The sequence below is a fragment of the Vulpes lagopus genome, chromosome 2 (genome assembly GCF_018345385.1).
Source record: "Vulpes lagopus strain Blue_001 chromosome 2, ASM1834538v1, whole genome shotgun sequence".
NCBI lineage: Eukaryota > Metazoa > Chordata > Mammalia > Carnivora > Canidae > Vulpes > Vulpes lagopus.
Window position 1 is genome coordinate 18,061,663 of NC_054825.1, and position 16,298 is coordinate 18,077,960.

Consider the following 16,298-nt stretch of genomic DNA (forward strand, 5'->3'; position numbering starts at 1 on the left):
CCTGAGCCAGGAGTCTGAGAGATGTGAGTCCAAACTGCAGCTTGGTCTCTAAACAGTTCTGTGACCTTGGGCTTGGGCAAATGAAATTATTTGCTTGTTTTTTCTTCTTTGAAATGGAGACATTGAGAGCACCCAACTCTGAGGGCTGCTATAACGGGCCAATGACAGGAAGTCGCTAAAGAGATCAGTGTGGGGCTGGTGAATAGTAAGGGCTCATAAATGGTAGTGATTGGTCTGGTTGTTGACATGGCAATCCTGCTATCACTCTCCTCAAACCCTTCACGGGCACGCATTGCTTGCTTGCCTGCTCAGTCCCCTTGGCCTCACACTCCAGTCCTCTGCCATCTGTAGTCTAGCTCAAGCCCACTTTTCTAGCTCAATCATTTCCTCTGAACAATCTTTTCTGACCCCCCTGGCCACTGCCATGGGAAGTGAGTCAACCCTAGCCTCTGTTTCTTCAACAATTTGTGCGTTTGAATAATACATATTTCCTGGTATCTAGAGGCATGTTTATTTACTCTGCTTAAGAATAAATTCTTTAGGTGGCTCAGTGGTTTAGTGCTTGCCTTCAGCCTAGGGCCTGATCCTGGACTCCTGGGATCGAGTCCCACATCGGGCTCCCTGCATGGAGCCTGCTTCTCCCTCTGCCTGTGTCTCTCCCTCTCTCTCTCTCTCTGTCTCTCATGAATAAATAAATAACATCTTAAAAAAGAAAACTCTTTGAAGATAGGGAATCATTTTATGTCTTTGGTATTGTGGGCAGTGTCTAAAATGAATTCAAGAGATGGGGAGACAAAGAGTTGACTAAGCAGCTTCCACTGTGCGGGCAGTTTGAGCCTTCACTTAATTCCCCCTGACACTGGCTTCATTTCCTGCCTGTCCCGGATTTGGTCTCTACCTATAGCTTACGTCATTTTCAAGATGAACATCTGATCTTTCACTCTAAGACATAGGTATATATATTGGAAGGGCTCCCATTATCTACTTGGAAAGTTACCTCTTTCCTAGTGGTCTCTAAGATAAAGTATACAGACCCAAGGCAACATACAAAGCAATTCACTAGGGAGTTGGGGTGTGTGTGTGGAAATATTAACACTTACATTTACTCACCTTATATATATTCTTTCCTTAATCGCTATTTTTGGATGCATACTTTATAACATATAGAATATACCAGGACAATGTAAGTGGCTCACTTATATAATTTATGAATAAATGTGAATATTTAAATTAAAAATTTTATAGGATTTTTTTATAGGATTTAAAAAAAAAATTTAAAGGATGCTTGCTCAACTAAGTTTAGGGTCCAAAGATCTTCTCTACTGCTGTTACTGGCTGAGAAAGAGAGTGAACATATCACTCCTGGGTCAAAACAGTTAATTGGTGCTCTGCTGTGCAAGTACACATGCCTTAACCTTCAAGGCCCTCTGTGATTGGCCTCAAGCACATTTTCTAACTTTAAATTCCACTGCTAGCATTCCCTGTATGCGCTCAATGCTTTCCCAGGCACGTGCATTTACATATCCTTCTTCCTTTTATTTGTTTTGTAGGGCCCTAGTGTAGTCCCTTTATCTGCATCACCTCTGTCATTTTTACAAACTCTTTACCTTCTATTTATGTAATTGTCTTATTCCCTGTTTCAGACTATAAACTCTTTATTTTTGATCCCATCTTTGTAATCTCTCTCTTACTCTAGTACCTGCACAGAATAGGTGCTTAATATAATGTATTAATAAATGGAATAAATGATGTATTGCTCACATTTTAAGTAGTTCTAACAAATACAACCATGATTGCTGTATTTCTGTCTTTTTAAAAAAGATTTCATTTATTTATTCATGACAGAGAGAGAGGCAGAGAGAGAAGCAGGCTCCTCCCAGGGACCCCGATGCAGGACTCGATCCTGGGATCAGGATCATGCCCTAAGCCAAAGGCAGATGCTTAACTGCTGAGCCACCCAGGTGTCCCAGGTATATATGTGTCTTGATCCAAGCCATCTCTTTCTTCTCTCTGAAAGCCTCCACTTCCATCTTGTTTTGCAAAAACAACTCTGCTGCTAAGCAAAGCCAAGTAACAAATGGAAGGGTGTAAGAGGCACATCCACACCCCTGATCAAGAAACCATTCTGCAGATGTACAGGCTGCCATCATGGGAGCTGTGTAGGACTGTGGTATTGGGGATGCATGCAGAGGGAGATCCTGGGCTTGGGACAACAAGACTGTTGGCCATCAGGGACTCTTCCTTGCATTACCTTTTTCAAGGGAGTGAGTCATGTTTGGCCCCCTTTCCAGAATCAGGCTGTCACCTGATTTTTCTCTCTCTAGCCTATAGGCACACCAGGAAGGTTCCGCTTCTTTAAGCGGTGCCACCACCAGGAAAGCCTATGTCTGCTCATCACTAGGATTTGTGGACAGTATCATTTGAAATCCTCAGCTCAAGAGGTCACTCACTGCTCTGAGTGATAAGGTCAATTTGTTTTGTTAAATATTTACTGATCTTCTAGGTATGGCTTTAGTGTACTGAGTATCTTCCATTTGCCCCTCCAACTCCATTCTTTCACCCTTTTCTACCCTATTCTACAGCTTTTGTTGTTAACATGTATGGGCCACATCAGTGGGTTCCCTTGTTCCCTGCCTTCCAGATAGGTTCTATTAATTAGGGAGCCCCAGCAGAAGACTGGAAGAGGGGAGAATAGGACATTGGTCTGGCTACCTCTTCCATCTGAGGTTCTCAGCTCCTGTTGGGTGGCCATCTCCATGAAACTAATGAGTCTCTTCTGACTCTGGGTTCTGGCGTGTTTACTCATTCTGTACCTCTTCTCAGACACAGGGGTGTAGGGGCGCATGATTGTTACTCTATGATTCCTTAGGCTTGTTCAATGCCTCTAAGTAATTCCTTCATTAACCTCTCCTGAAATTATTTGTTTGAGTATGGTACCTGTCTCCTGGGAAAAGAGGAGGGAGGGATGAATGGAGAGGTTGAGAGAGAGAGAGAGAGAGAGAGAGAGAGAGAGAAGGGAGAGAGACAGATTCTAACTAATATGAATTAATATGGGAAAACTGAATGATATTCACATAGATGTAAGGGATCTGTTGGTGTTGCATTTTAGAAAGATAATTCTGGTAGGGAATGGTCTAGAGAAGTGTTCTCAAAGTGGATCAGCAGCATCAGTATCTCTGAAACCAACAGGCTGAGGCCCAGGGCCTAGCAATCTCTGCTTTAATAAGCTTTCCAAGTGATTCTCATGCACTGAATGGAGAGGCAAAAAATGTCATTTGAGAGGCTGCTGTGCTAGTAGGGAAAAGAGAAAAGAGTGGTGAAGCTGGGTAGAAGTGAAAGACAGCGAAGGTTTAGGGTTGATTAGGCCCAGAACTGAAGAGATGTGAGGAAGGTTAGAGAAGAAGTTGATTCCAGGTATCGGGGCTTAGATGGTTTTATCTGCCAAATGAGGGGTGGGGGGAATAGACTGGAAAGGGAAGTGGGTACAGACACTAAGGAGCACAGTGGGGTTGAAGTCCTGGTGGGGACAGCAGGGTGGAGGGGTCCAGAAAGCCTTTTAATGTATACGGGCCTTGCAATCACGAGTAGGGTCCTGGCCACATTTAGCTTGCTGCTCTCAAGTACTTATTATGATTGGCTTTGTAAAATGTGAACTTGGCAAGGCCCATCTACATTTCCCAGAATTCTCTTTTGGGTACACTTTTAGGAAGAGTGGGTCACAACAGAGAGTCTTGGGAGATTTGAAAGGTGGAAGGGAACATGGCCATTCTGTAGCTCATGCATGTTGCTGCTGCTGTGCTGACTCACCACCCCCTCTCCACACACCCCAGGTATGAAGCAGCAGCAGAACCTGCAAGCTGCATAGCTTTTCCTTGGCTCCTCCTTCAGCTGCCCTAGCCTCTGTTTCAGGAATGTGTGTTTAGCCCCATGACCAACGGCTCCAGCTTCTGCAGAGCACCCATGCCTTCAAGGTGAGAAGCAACAAGAACTTTCGTCCAACCTCCTAAAGTGGTGGGTTCTTGCTTGTTCTTGATCTCCTACAGTTCACATTTACCTTCCCTTATGGATTGCCTGCCTGGAGAATTCGGGCCCCAGACTCAGACAGACAACAGACTTCCAGAAATACATGTCTCTGAGGGCTTTTGCTTCAACCATGAGGGCCTGGTAGCACTCTGAGTGTTGCACTCACTAAAAAAAAGAGAAAACAGAACAGAATAACAAGTGTATCCTAGGTGGGATCTATTCTATATATTGAGCATCTGCCTCCCGTGAGCCTGTGATGGGAGCAGGGCCGTGTGGCTCCTCGTCTTAGTTCTTATGTGCCTCTCACGAAGGGAGCATTTCACCTAGCTGAGTGTGGAAGCTCAAGGATAATTGTGATAATATTTGTAATTTTCACCTTGTTTTCTGACTTTGGGTCCTAACTCCTGTATGAGATGTGAGTCTACTGTATACATTTGGGAGCTGTGACTATAAAGAATAGGGGACATTCCTCAGAGAACACCTGCAAAATGAAAAGAGGGCTCTGGGAACTAATTTAAAAAAGATTTCAGACTGAATACAGATGAAAAACTTTGGTCACTTGGTCTTTACAAAAGACCCCTTTTTGTATTTCCATCTAGGTAAAAGCCATAAAATTCTAGATTTAGCAGTCATTAAAAAAAAAATCTTTAAAAAAAAAAAAAAAAAAAAAAAAGGGATCCCTGGGTGGCGCAGCGGTTTGGCGCCTGCCTTTGGCCCAGGGCGCGATCCTGGAGACCCGGGATCGAATCCCACATCGGGCTCCCGGTGCATGGAGCCTGCTTCTCCCTCTGCCTATGTCTCTGCCTCTCTCTCTCTCTCTCTCTCTCACTCTGTGACTATCATAAATAAATAAATAAAAAAAAAAAATCTTTACTGAAAAGTATAAAAAAATGAATTAGGGCTGTCCTAGAAGATTCCACGGGGGTGCACCTTCTAAGGCTCATTGGGAGCATGTTGCTGGAGAACATAGGGGGTTTCCTGACTCTGAGCTTAGAGTCCTTTGCTCTGTTCTTGCTTTCACTGAGTCCCTTGCTGTCTACACATTGCTTTAGGGGGAAAATAGCAATTTAAAACCCTGACAATATTTACTCATTTCCTGCTTGCCCCGGGGTGTCTGAGCTCACCATTACAGTGAATCAACAGCTTAAAAGAGAAGTCAGGATCTGGCTCTTTGGTTTTGCTTAAACTTCAAATCAAAGAAAATGGAGACTTTTCTTTTGTAAAGGTAGCCAGCCCCATTTGAGGACTCGAAACTGCTGGTGGACCAGAGAAGTCCTGGTGTACCATTGGCAGCTTCTTTGACCATCATCTTTGATAAGGTTTTGTTTTGAAATAGAAAGAGGCTTGTTTTGGTTTCAAGAATGAGAGAACGCTTAGTTTCCTCTCATCCCCGGCCAGTTCCTGTAAAGTAACTCATCGACCTGACATTAGCCCAGATATAGGGTTTCCTTTGAAAATTAAAGCTTGGCTTGTGTTCACAGAGAGCTATGATTTCCTGACTTCAGCTTTGCCTACTGAGTTGGTCTTCTGTTCCAAATGCTTCGAATGCTGGTGGTGGTGCCGGGTGGTGGTGGTCATGGTTCCTGGGGTGATTGGGAATGGTGGGGTCTCCTTAGGCAGGTCTCAGATTCCAGAATCCTCTGTTATATCCTCTGTCTAAAGGGCCTTCCCTCAAATCTCAGTTTTTCCCAGCTCTGTGATTCTGTTTCACGGTAGCAATGAAGTGCACTGCTGGCTGAGGAGCTGGTTCTTTCCACCACAGCTTCTTCATTCATACTTACCCATTCCCCCAATGTTTCCTGCACTGGCTTCTCATTCATCCATTGGTTGGAAATCAACTCTTGTCTTAAACACGGGGTGGGGAATGTATTAGAGGACATCACTTTAGGATTCTAGACAGACCTGTGTTAATAATAGTGTTAGCTATTGTTTTGGGCCTGTGTTAACTAGACCCTTAATCCTGGCAGGCACTGTGCTAAGCATTTTGTATTCATGAACTCATTTATTTCTGAACACAACTCTATGAGATAGATAATTATGATCCCTATTTTATATGTGAGAAAACTATTAAGCAACATTCCCAAGGCCACAGACCTTTTAAGTACTGGGGCCAGAATTCAAGTTCTACCAGATATCAAATCCATGCTGTTAGCCTCCTTCCTGCAACTTTTGCTTTGTTCAGATATCTTTATTTCCTCACTGCCTGGCCATTGGCTGTGTGTTTGTTAAAAAACAAAGCCCTAGATCTTATTTCAGCTCATCTAACATGACTTCCCTTGAGCATTTTGTTTTGAGGCTAAAAAATTTGAACATGAGCATCTAAATTAAAGTGCCCTTAAAAAGATTTATTAGCAGATTGCTTTCATCTTGACCATAACTAATCATAGAAAAGGGAAAACAAGACAAGTGGCCAGAAGTACCCTTTGAAACACTGCATTTGCTGAAACTGGCACAGAGTAGCTTTTAAGAATACATTCAGTTCTCACAAGCCTCCCTGGGGTCTAAGTGAAATAGAATTTGCAACACAATAAATAAGATGGCTATAAAAGAATCATGCCAAGCAAGGAGGTGGCGGAAACTGCATCCATTTCTGTAGTCAAGTCTCTAGAAATACATGTAATCAACTAATGTTGAACCTAAGGTGGTGGTATCACATGCAAAGGCTCCCCACACACTTCCTTCCTTCCCTGACTCCAACATTTCTTGATCTCATACTAATGCTAATTGCTAGGTGCTGAGGATTCAAAGGCAATTATACCAGAATCAGTGAGCCTTATTGCATGTAGGAGGGATAATAACAAATAAATCAATAGATACTAGATTAAGTCATGATAATTGCTGGGATGAAAAAGTAAGGTGAGGGAAGTTTGCTGCATGCCCTTTTAGAAAAGGTGGGCCAATGAAGGCCTCTTGGATGAAAGAATATTTGGGGAGACACTTGAGAGAACTAAGGGACTAAACCATTGGATTTATTAAGAAAGAGTTCTCCACAAAAGGGAAACAGCCAGTGCAAAGGCCCCGAGGCAGGAGCCTGTTTGTCATTTCAAGGAACTGTAGAGACCAGTTCCAGCCAGAGTGGGGTGAGGAGTTGGAAGATTGGAGGAAAAATAGTAGTTGTAGAATTGGGCAGGGGTGAGGTCGGGCCAGGGTAAGGAGTTTGCTCTTTATTCTAAGTATCGTGGGAGGCCATTGGAATGTTTGAAATAGGGGTGTGGCATCATCTGGCTTGCTTTTTGAACAAACACAATGGGAGAGTAGAAACAAAAGTGGACCAGCTGGGGAAGTTGCTGTTGTCATCTTGGCAAGAATAAGTGTGACTCGGTAGCTTGTGGACAGCTGGGACTCTCCCATTTTAGTGGTGTAGTACTGGCCCATTCTATGTGCTAAACATTTTGGCTGTTAGCTCCTTGTAACCTCTCAGCCAGGCACATGATCTTGAAGGATGATTGCCAGTAGCTCCTCTCCCTCTTATCCACAGGCAGCTCCTCCCACCAGAAGTCCTTTGTCTTCCTCTTGAATCTGGGATGGCCTTATGACTTGCTTTGGCCAATGAACATGGCAGAAACAATTTCAAGACATTTCAAGACATGTCCTTTAAGAATTCTGGCAGTTTCCATGTTCTCTCTGGGGAAGTCAGTCACTGTGTAAAGCAGCTCGGGCTGGACTCAGTATCAGATGCCAGTGGAAAGAGAGGACATGTGGTGGAGAAGCTTTCTTAGATTTCTAGATTGTCTCATTCTAGATGGCTGACAGGTGTTACCTGGTTCACTGTCAACAGCTCTGGGAGGTAAATATTCTCAACATATCTTCTCTGAATAGGGACCAGAAACACAGAGAAGTAACTTGTCCAAAGTCTCCAAGCTAGTAAATGATGGTGACAGTATTTGATTTTATGCCACTGTAACCCAGAAGCCATCACTTTTAACCTTGAGTAAAATGCCACTCTGAGAATGCAGGATGTTTTTGAATTTAAAGATGGAACTTGGGGAAAAAACAGTGGCTCTCAGGGACCACTACGTAAAACTAGACACACTTGCAAATTCTTGGGTCCCAGCACAGACCTCCTGAGACAGAAACTCTGGGGGTGGGGCTGTCAGCCAATCTGGGTTTTTGACCAATCCTCAGATGATATTTATGCAAGCTAAAGCTTGAGAACCAATGCTTTTAAGGTTTTCTTTTGGAAAGGGCTTTGTATGTAGTAAGTGTTAGGGCTAGCACAAAGGGAAGGATCTGGAGTGTATACATCTGGAGCCACCTTTGTGGCTCTGAAAGGTGCTGGCAGTTCCTGAGGGGATTTAACCATCTGGCCTCAGAGATTAGTAGGACAAGTCTGATTTCTCCTTCGGAAATACCTGTTGCTTCCCTGTATCTATCTCATCAATATCCCCCAGGCTGCTTATGCTCTGGCTAGACACTTTAACTTTAGAGGACTGTTACTTCCAAGACTTTTTACCATGATCTAAATTCCTATGATAAGTTTGGTCACTGATGTATTTCTCAGGTGTGCTGCCCTAACAGACCTATTGTTGCTTTATTAGTCAGTTAAAGCACAGCTTTTCTGTGGTAACAGCCCCAACATTTCAATGACTTAAAGCAGATAGAGTCATGTTCTTACCACACTCCTGCTCCCCCCAACACCAATGGACATGTTAATTAGCTTGATTATGGTCATGATTTCACAGGTATACAATTACATATGTCAAATCATCCTGTCATACATCTTAAATATATACAATTTTTCTTTGTCAATTGTACCTCATCAAACTGGAAAAAAAATGGAAGAGTTTCTCTACTCAAAGTTTTTCTGTAAAACCAGAAACAGAGGTAAGCAAGCTATGGCCCAGGGTCAGATGGCCCACACTGAGTTTATAAAATTCTATTGGAACTCAGCATGGACACCACTTATGGCTGTTTTCATGCTACATAGACTTGAGCAGTCATGGTAGAAATCATACTGGCAAGGTTTAAAATATTTGCTATTCAGCCCTGTGCTACAAATGTTTACCAACTCTACACAACTGTGGATTATTTTTCTGCATTCCACAAGACTGTTCCAAGTCATCCTCACTCAAGGACTCTGATTAATGGTAGCTCCACCATCTGGAACATTGAAGGCTACTGTGGTGCAGGGAAGGGAGGACCAGAGAATCTCACACTGGGGGTTAAACCTTTCACCCAGGGGACATGGTACTCCCTCTCTCACTCCATGGGCTGGAGCAAGTGACATGGCTGCACTTGACCCCAGGTGGCCAGAAAAGTGCCCTTCCATGTGCCCAGGAGGAGAGCAAACACTTATGTGGACTGCGGTCACTGCAGCTTCAGAAAGGCCAGGCCCAAGCAGGCTTTCAGGAATGGAGAAGGAGGGTTTTGAGCTCTAGAACGATTTTCTTTACAGACTTCAAGACTCAGGACCTGTACTCAGGGTACTACAGCATGGGAGAAGCTCTAAAGAGTGATAAAGTTAGTGTATTTCACCACGTAGCCATTTTGTGGACACCTTGCGCATCTTGGTGTACAGGATATTATCAAATTATCATTAGCATGTTGTAGGGAGTTACTTCTGTGCTAAGGAACACAAGCTGATGATAATAGTTGCTGGAATATTTTTGCATCTATAATTAAGTATTTTGCTCCAAATGCAAATAAATAAATAAAAAGAAAACAAACTCTAAACTTCACAGAAGCCAAATTACCCATAGTAAATAAACTTCAACAACACAGGCTGGGCATTTTGATTTGGATGTGGCTGGGAGGTTGACAGTAGCTATGCAGCTGTGGAGGCTGCTAAGAGCAGTCTATATTGGGGCCAGCCAGGAAGCTTCTCTGATGGTATGGAAAGATTGGGAAGGAACATTGCTCCCATGAGCTTCTTACGGAGGTGGAAAGATGGAGCCTTTCCTTATCACCCTCTATTCTCTACAGATGCTCATAACTATAAGCAGTAACCACATTCCAAATCCCCACTAGGCAAAGAACTTTGCCCAGACCCCTTAGTTAATAAGTGTGGAAACTTGAATTTGAATGAGGCAATCTGACCACAGAGCTGTGCAATTTACTGCTGTAATACAGTGGCACTCAACTATGTTTGATTGCGTTTTCTAATGAAAAATGTATCATCCCATACACACTCTTTTAGCCACGTGATACTTTAATGCTATGCCATTAAAGATCACTGAATATACATGTGTCTTTTAGTTCTTAGTGGCTGTACAGTATAGATGTACTAATTATTTCATTTATTGCTGATTTTCATGTTTTTCTTTATTTGACACTGTTGTAGATTATGTTCTGATGAAGACTTTAGTTTTTGCACACATCCATAATCATTCGTTAGGAAAGATTCTTACGACAGAATAACTGAATCAAAGGGTATGAGTATAGGATCGCTGCATATAGCCATGTAAATCCCACTTAGATGTCCACTCCACGTAAACAGTGTCCCTTTGGATTGTGCAAATCCTACAATCCATCACATTTTCTTTACATTTTAAAATCTGTAACTGCCAGTCTTCCATAAAATTTGTACTAATTAATGCTCCCGTGAGCAGTATGTAAGAATGTATTTCTGCTCAGGTTTGATATAATATCATTAATAATAAGGAAAACCTCTAGCAATTTGAAAAGTGATAAAAGGTATTGAATGTTTTAATTTTGCATTTCAATCAAGTATTTCGAAAATTGCATCAGTGTGTTCTCATGATTTGTTTCCTCTGGTCCAATTGCCTGCACTCAGAATGCTTCCCCCCCTCCTCCTCCCCAGTATGCAGTGATGCTGCCAATGTCTGATCAGAAAGAGGCTCTGTCAGGAAAGAAAGCATGACATGTAGTGTGTGTGCTAATGAATGATTAAATGAGAAAATGTCTGGCCGAAATGAGTATAGCTGCATTCTCATATCTGCTTCTTCATTCAGTATGTTGCAATGTGTTGTTTTGATTGAAGTATCTAAAGAAGATTTGGCCATATGTAGACATGTGGATGGAAAAAGGAAGAATATATAACAGCATTTCAGATCGTTGTTACTATTCTTTTTTTCATACTATACCAAAATTTGACAAGTGGCATTTTTTAACAGTCTGTAGTGGTGTGATATGGGAACCTGTAATAACGAAATTTGTGTATTCTGTTATATTAAGATCTATTGGTCTATCTCGTACTTTTGAATACATTTTTGAAAAATCATGCACACTTTTCTAATATCATTGGTCATTTGGAAAATATTTGACTTTCAAATTTTTGCACATTTCATACAATGACTTGTTATATCACATATGTTTGTATAACTGTTGAGCTCATTAGAAAGTCTTTCAGTTTTAAGAAGCTGGCATGTTCAAGATGGTAGATGCAAGTTTTCCAAAATTTTAATTTTCACTAGAAAGTTTTAATTTTAAAAGAAGCAAAACCAATACTGTCAATTGTTTTCCTTGAAATGATAAACTCATTTCATTAATTTTTTGAGAAAATGTCTGCCATATATTAAAGTTGCTAGTTTTTCAGTTATTCTTTCAAGTACAAATTATGGTCCATGTAAAAAGTGGCTAGTTCAACTAGCAACTCAAATAATCACACAAATAGTTTTCCATTAGATGACTATCAAACTTTGGTATGCAGCAGAAACATTTTATGCATATATTCCATTTTATCACACAATATGAAAAAGGCATGTACTCAAATATTGAGATTTAAGAAAATTAATATTTTGTGCTGCTTCATAAAGGACTTTCTTAAGTGAAACTGGCATAAAAAATTCTGAGTGTATGGTAGCAAAGAAAGCAATAACTAGTAGTACAGTTTGGAGCTATTGCTTTGATTTGTACTAAGGCACCAGCAATTTTACCCACCACTGCTTTTACGTCATCGTTGAAAATGCCAACGCAGTAACAAAAAGAAAGAACCAAACAAATAATGTTTAATTTTTATTATAAAAATAGTTTTGACATTTGATATTTTAACTTACTAAAAGAGTCTTAGCATATCCCCAGGAGTCTACAAACTACATTTTAAAAGCCTCTGCTACAGGATGACCTTGATAAAGTAAAAAATAGCTTTTTTACTGTATTCTCTGATCTACTTATAATTGGGGATATTATACTCAGTGGTCTACAGCTTCAGTCATTTGGTTAACATTTATGGGTACACTTTTAAGTTTGACAGGATTGAGAATGCTAGTTTTGAAATTTTTTCTTTTACATTAAAACTGTAGGATACAAAGAGAAATGAGACACAGTGATTTGATGAGTAAAGAAAGAGGGTAGGCAAAATCAAGGCTCTCCAGGAGGTGGGGGCACAGTGTACGTGTTGGGGAGATTCAATATTCTACTTTGGTTATGAGAGCTGCAAAGAACTCTCTGCAGGTGATTCTGATACTCACAGAAGTTTGTGAATATAGGCATACCTCGGAGATATTGTGAGTTTGATTCTAGACCACCACAGATAAGGCCAATATCATAGTAACAGGAGTCAAATGAACTTCTTGGTTTCCCAGTGCATACGCATGTTATGTTTACACTATACTATAGTCTATTAAATGTGTAACAGCATAATGTCTAGAAAAGCATGTACTTTAATTAAAAAATATTTTATCACTATCATCTGAGTTTTCAGCAAGTCATAAGCACAGGTAACTGTAACAAATATAATAATGATGAAAAATGTTACCAAAATGTGACACAGAGATATGAAGGAGCAGGTGATGCTGGGAAAATGGTGCCAGTAGACTCGCCTGTAAGGTTGCCACACACCTTTGATTTATAAAAAAATATATAATATCTGTGGAGCCCAATAAGGCAAAGTGCAATAAAACTAGGTATGTCTGGTACACCTGTGGGTAATGCCAGGAATATCAAAAGCATCTATGAAGACAAGACCAAGTACTCTGTCTTTAGAGGCTCGGTGATGACATTGGGTCTAAGAAGAGGCAATGAATCTTTTGCCAGGCGACTTCAGTCTCCTGGGCTGCCAGATATCCTCCCAGGCAGTGCCACTTCCCCCAGCAAAGTGAGCACATGGATGCTTCTCAGAGCCTAAAGTACCCAAAGCAGAGTATGAGCTGCCCTAATGAAAGTGCCAGCTTTTTCCTTGGCCAGAAAAAACTTAACTGTAGACTAGTCATAATCTTGTAGGTATTATGTTGGATAAAGAAATCAGATATAAAGGAACATAGATCATATAATTTTATATGAAGTTCAAAATAAGGCAAAACTGTCAAAATGACAAAACAGTGATAACTTCTGCGGGATGGCTATGGACTGGGAAATGGTGCAACAGAACCTTCTCAAAATGGTACCATGTGGTTGGAAGGTCTATGGGTGGATAGGTCTCATTGATTAATGCATGCTGCCAATTCAATTTCTTTACCTCAATAAAGATTAGTCATATAAAGGTAGAAAGCAGACATAAATAAGACAACTGATGAACTAAATTGGTTAAACCACACAAATGTGAGAAATCACCATGTTGTATCTGCCTAGAGAAGCTTCTCCTCTGGCCTCAAAGCTGGTTCGTACCTGGTTTTGGAAGAATGAATGTGAATGGTTAGATGAGAAAGATGAAAGCCTCCTTCAAGGCCCAGGCAGTGTGAGGAAGCATCCAGGATGCCGGGCTGCTCCCTGGCTCCTATGCAACCCATGTGTACAGATATATTTCTCAACATTAGGCCTTAAGTGCTTTCCAGGGAATAATTTCCAAAGCAATTACTTCCCGCTGTTAATAGCCAATTAACGAGTAGGAGATAATAACTCCTCCGTTGTATTGTGGGTAGGTAGAGCAATGTAAAGGCAACTAATTAACACCCAGTCTTTTAACAAACTAATTAATCTAGTGAGGCAAGAGCAGTTTATTTAGAATATGTTGAAGGCTCTTCATCCCCCAAATTTTGTTTTTCACCATGCTGATGAATAATTGAAGCCCATAGCTTTCATTTGTCCTGTTCATCCCTCTTCTTTGATGCCACTTGGCTTTGAAGCACCATCCCTAATAGGAGAAAGCTATTTCTCTCCTTCTTTAATAGCCTCATGAATATTTTCTTCCCTGCTATTCCTTGCTAGCATTTGCCAGTTCTTAACATTGCAAGTTTTCTCTCCTTAGTTCTATGTGCTCTCACCTCCTCTTTTGTTTGAGGTGCTGACTTTGGTCACCATAATCCTAGAGGTTACTTAGTTTTTGGTTAGGACTGGTGATGGCTATTTAGTGTAATACTTTCTAAACTTAACTGTGCTTTAAAAGCACCTTGGAAAGCTTGTTATAAAATGTAAACCCCTGGCCTTACCTTCTTCCTCCACCACCTCTTCAGCAATCCTGGTCCAGAAATTCTGGGTTGAGCCCAGAATCTGCATTTTAAATAGGCCTCCACTTCCACCTCCCTGGTGGTTTGGAGGCAGATGAGCTAAGCTAGAGAAACCCTGCATTGGGTGGACAACTGGTCATTGGTAGTCTTTCCTAGTTGAGCAGTAAACTTCTAGGAAATGGGAAGATAACTCTTGAAATGTGAGCTGCCTGTCTAGGTCTCTGACCTTCTTCTCTGAGTTGTGATCAGGTTGAAAAATAACAAAAGGGAATGGCAGACGGAGGCTCAAATACCCTCCTTATTACTGATAAGTTAAGATGGGGTTCAGTGCGAGAGCCAAACAGGCCAGAGACTAACCTCCAGAATGGGGAAGCCTGTCCTCAGCCATGGTGGATGGAAACAGGCCTCTCTGTACTGCTTGACAAAATTAGAAACGCCGAAGAGAAGAGGCTAGGTATCTTGATAACCTAATATACCTAATATATTTTACAAATGTACACTTTGTAATATACTTGGCTGTTTATAAGACACTTTCAATTATAGTGTTGCATGGGACCCTTCCAATTACCCCTGAAGTTGTATCACCTTTCCCAAGACTGACAGCTGTCTCTGCTTGGATGACTTAGCTAACTACATCAGTCTTTATTTAGACTTCCATGTCGCCTTCTGTCTTCCTTTTCAACACCATGCAAAGAATATGGGGAAGGAGGCCTGAGAGGTATGGGGTGAAAATGGGCTCTCTGGCTGTAGGCTTGCTGCTTGGGTACTGTACTGGCCATTCTGCTCCCAGCCACTGCTAATGGGTGCTGAAAATCTACATCTCATCTTTTCCAGCTCAGCCTGGGACTTGTTTCCTTTACCTGTCACCTTAGCATCCCCTTAGCATCTCAGGACTAGAGATCCCTCTGGAACTCTGGTGGGTCCATTACTTGGCCCCTAATCTGAGCATTCCCTTCCTACATGCCTCTTCCTGACCTTGGCAGGCTCCATGGCTGGTCTGTTAGCTCTCCACTTGGCATTTCTCCTGCACAGAAGACCAGAAAAACTCAGGAGAACAAACTTGGTCTTCTCTTTGCCTGACCCTCCCACTTTATCCTGCTAGCTGTGGGGATGAAATGGGGCTTGGGGCTTGCTATGTTGGGGCATGATGGCCTACAGGGTGATCTCCTAGGTCCCAAATACTGAGCTGAGTAAGACGCCAGCTGCCAATAATGTGTCTAGCAGCTCCTTCCTGTCCAGGACTTTGTGGTTCAGGGTACATGTCTGATGCTGTTGAGCTAGCCCTCCCCTTCTACCCACATTCCACTGGACCCACATTCCACAGAGCCATAGGTTATGTTCTCTGGAAAGCAGACTCTGAAATATAGATTAGTTTGAAGGTTTATTAGAGAGTTCTCTAGGGATCACCACCTGTGGAAGCAAAAGAAGGAAGCCTGACTGAACAGAGGGAGCAGCTATGCTGTGATGCAGTCCCAGCCAGCCCTATGGGATGCCAGGAATGGCCCTTCAGAGTTGTCCTGAGTTGAAGCAAGAGGGCTAAGCCTTTCTACTGCCCCATATCCACCAGGTGTCAGATGGGATCTGGCCTGGAAAGGAGACATAGCCTGGGCAAAGTGACTCTTTAGCTGAGGCATTTTCTGAAGAAGGCTGATAGCAGAGGGCTGTCTGCTAGTAGTATTCAGCTGGGAGGGTAGGTTTTTCAGTCCCAAGGAGGATGGATCTGTGGGACCATAGTGTCTGCTATAGACTGAATTTTCTTTTTCTTCTCCCATGTCATATCTTCCATCTGCTCTGGGTAGGCAACGTAGGTAGAAAGTTACATTCTCTACAGTATGGAAGAAAGTCTGTGATTTAAAATGCCAGGATTAGCCCTTGATATGTTAAATGGGAGCTAAAAGGATTTAGAACATTGTTTTATTCTCAACAATGTCTGGCTTATAACCACTTATCTTGCAAAAAAAATGCTATTTTGAATTCAAGAAGCTTAATTAT

General features: G+C 41.8%; 2 long non-coding RNA genes across 2 annotated transcripts in view; one reads left to right on the plus strand and one right to left on the minus strand.

Moving 5' to 3' along the window:
- Positions 1–16,298, plus strand: part of LOC121480079 — a 214,805-nt gene that overhangs the window by 70,176 nt on the left and 128,331 nt on the right. The gene's annotated exons all lie outside the window — the stretch shown is intronic.
- LOC121480084 overlaps positions 1–16,298 on the minus strand; it is a 31,732-nt gene that overhangs the window by 881 nt on the left and 14,553 nt on the right. Inside the window, exon 2 of the long non-coding RNA XR_005984892.1 lies at positions 4,055–4,188. This is a non-coding gene — a long non-coding RNA (uncharacterized LOC121480084). The remainder of the gene's footprint in view (positions 1–4,054; positions 4,189–16,298) is intronic.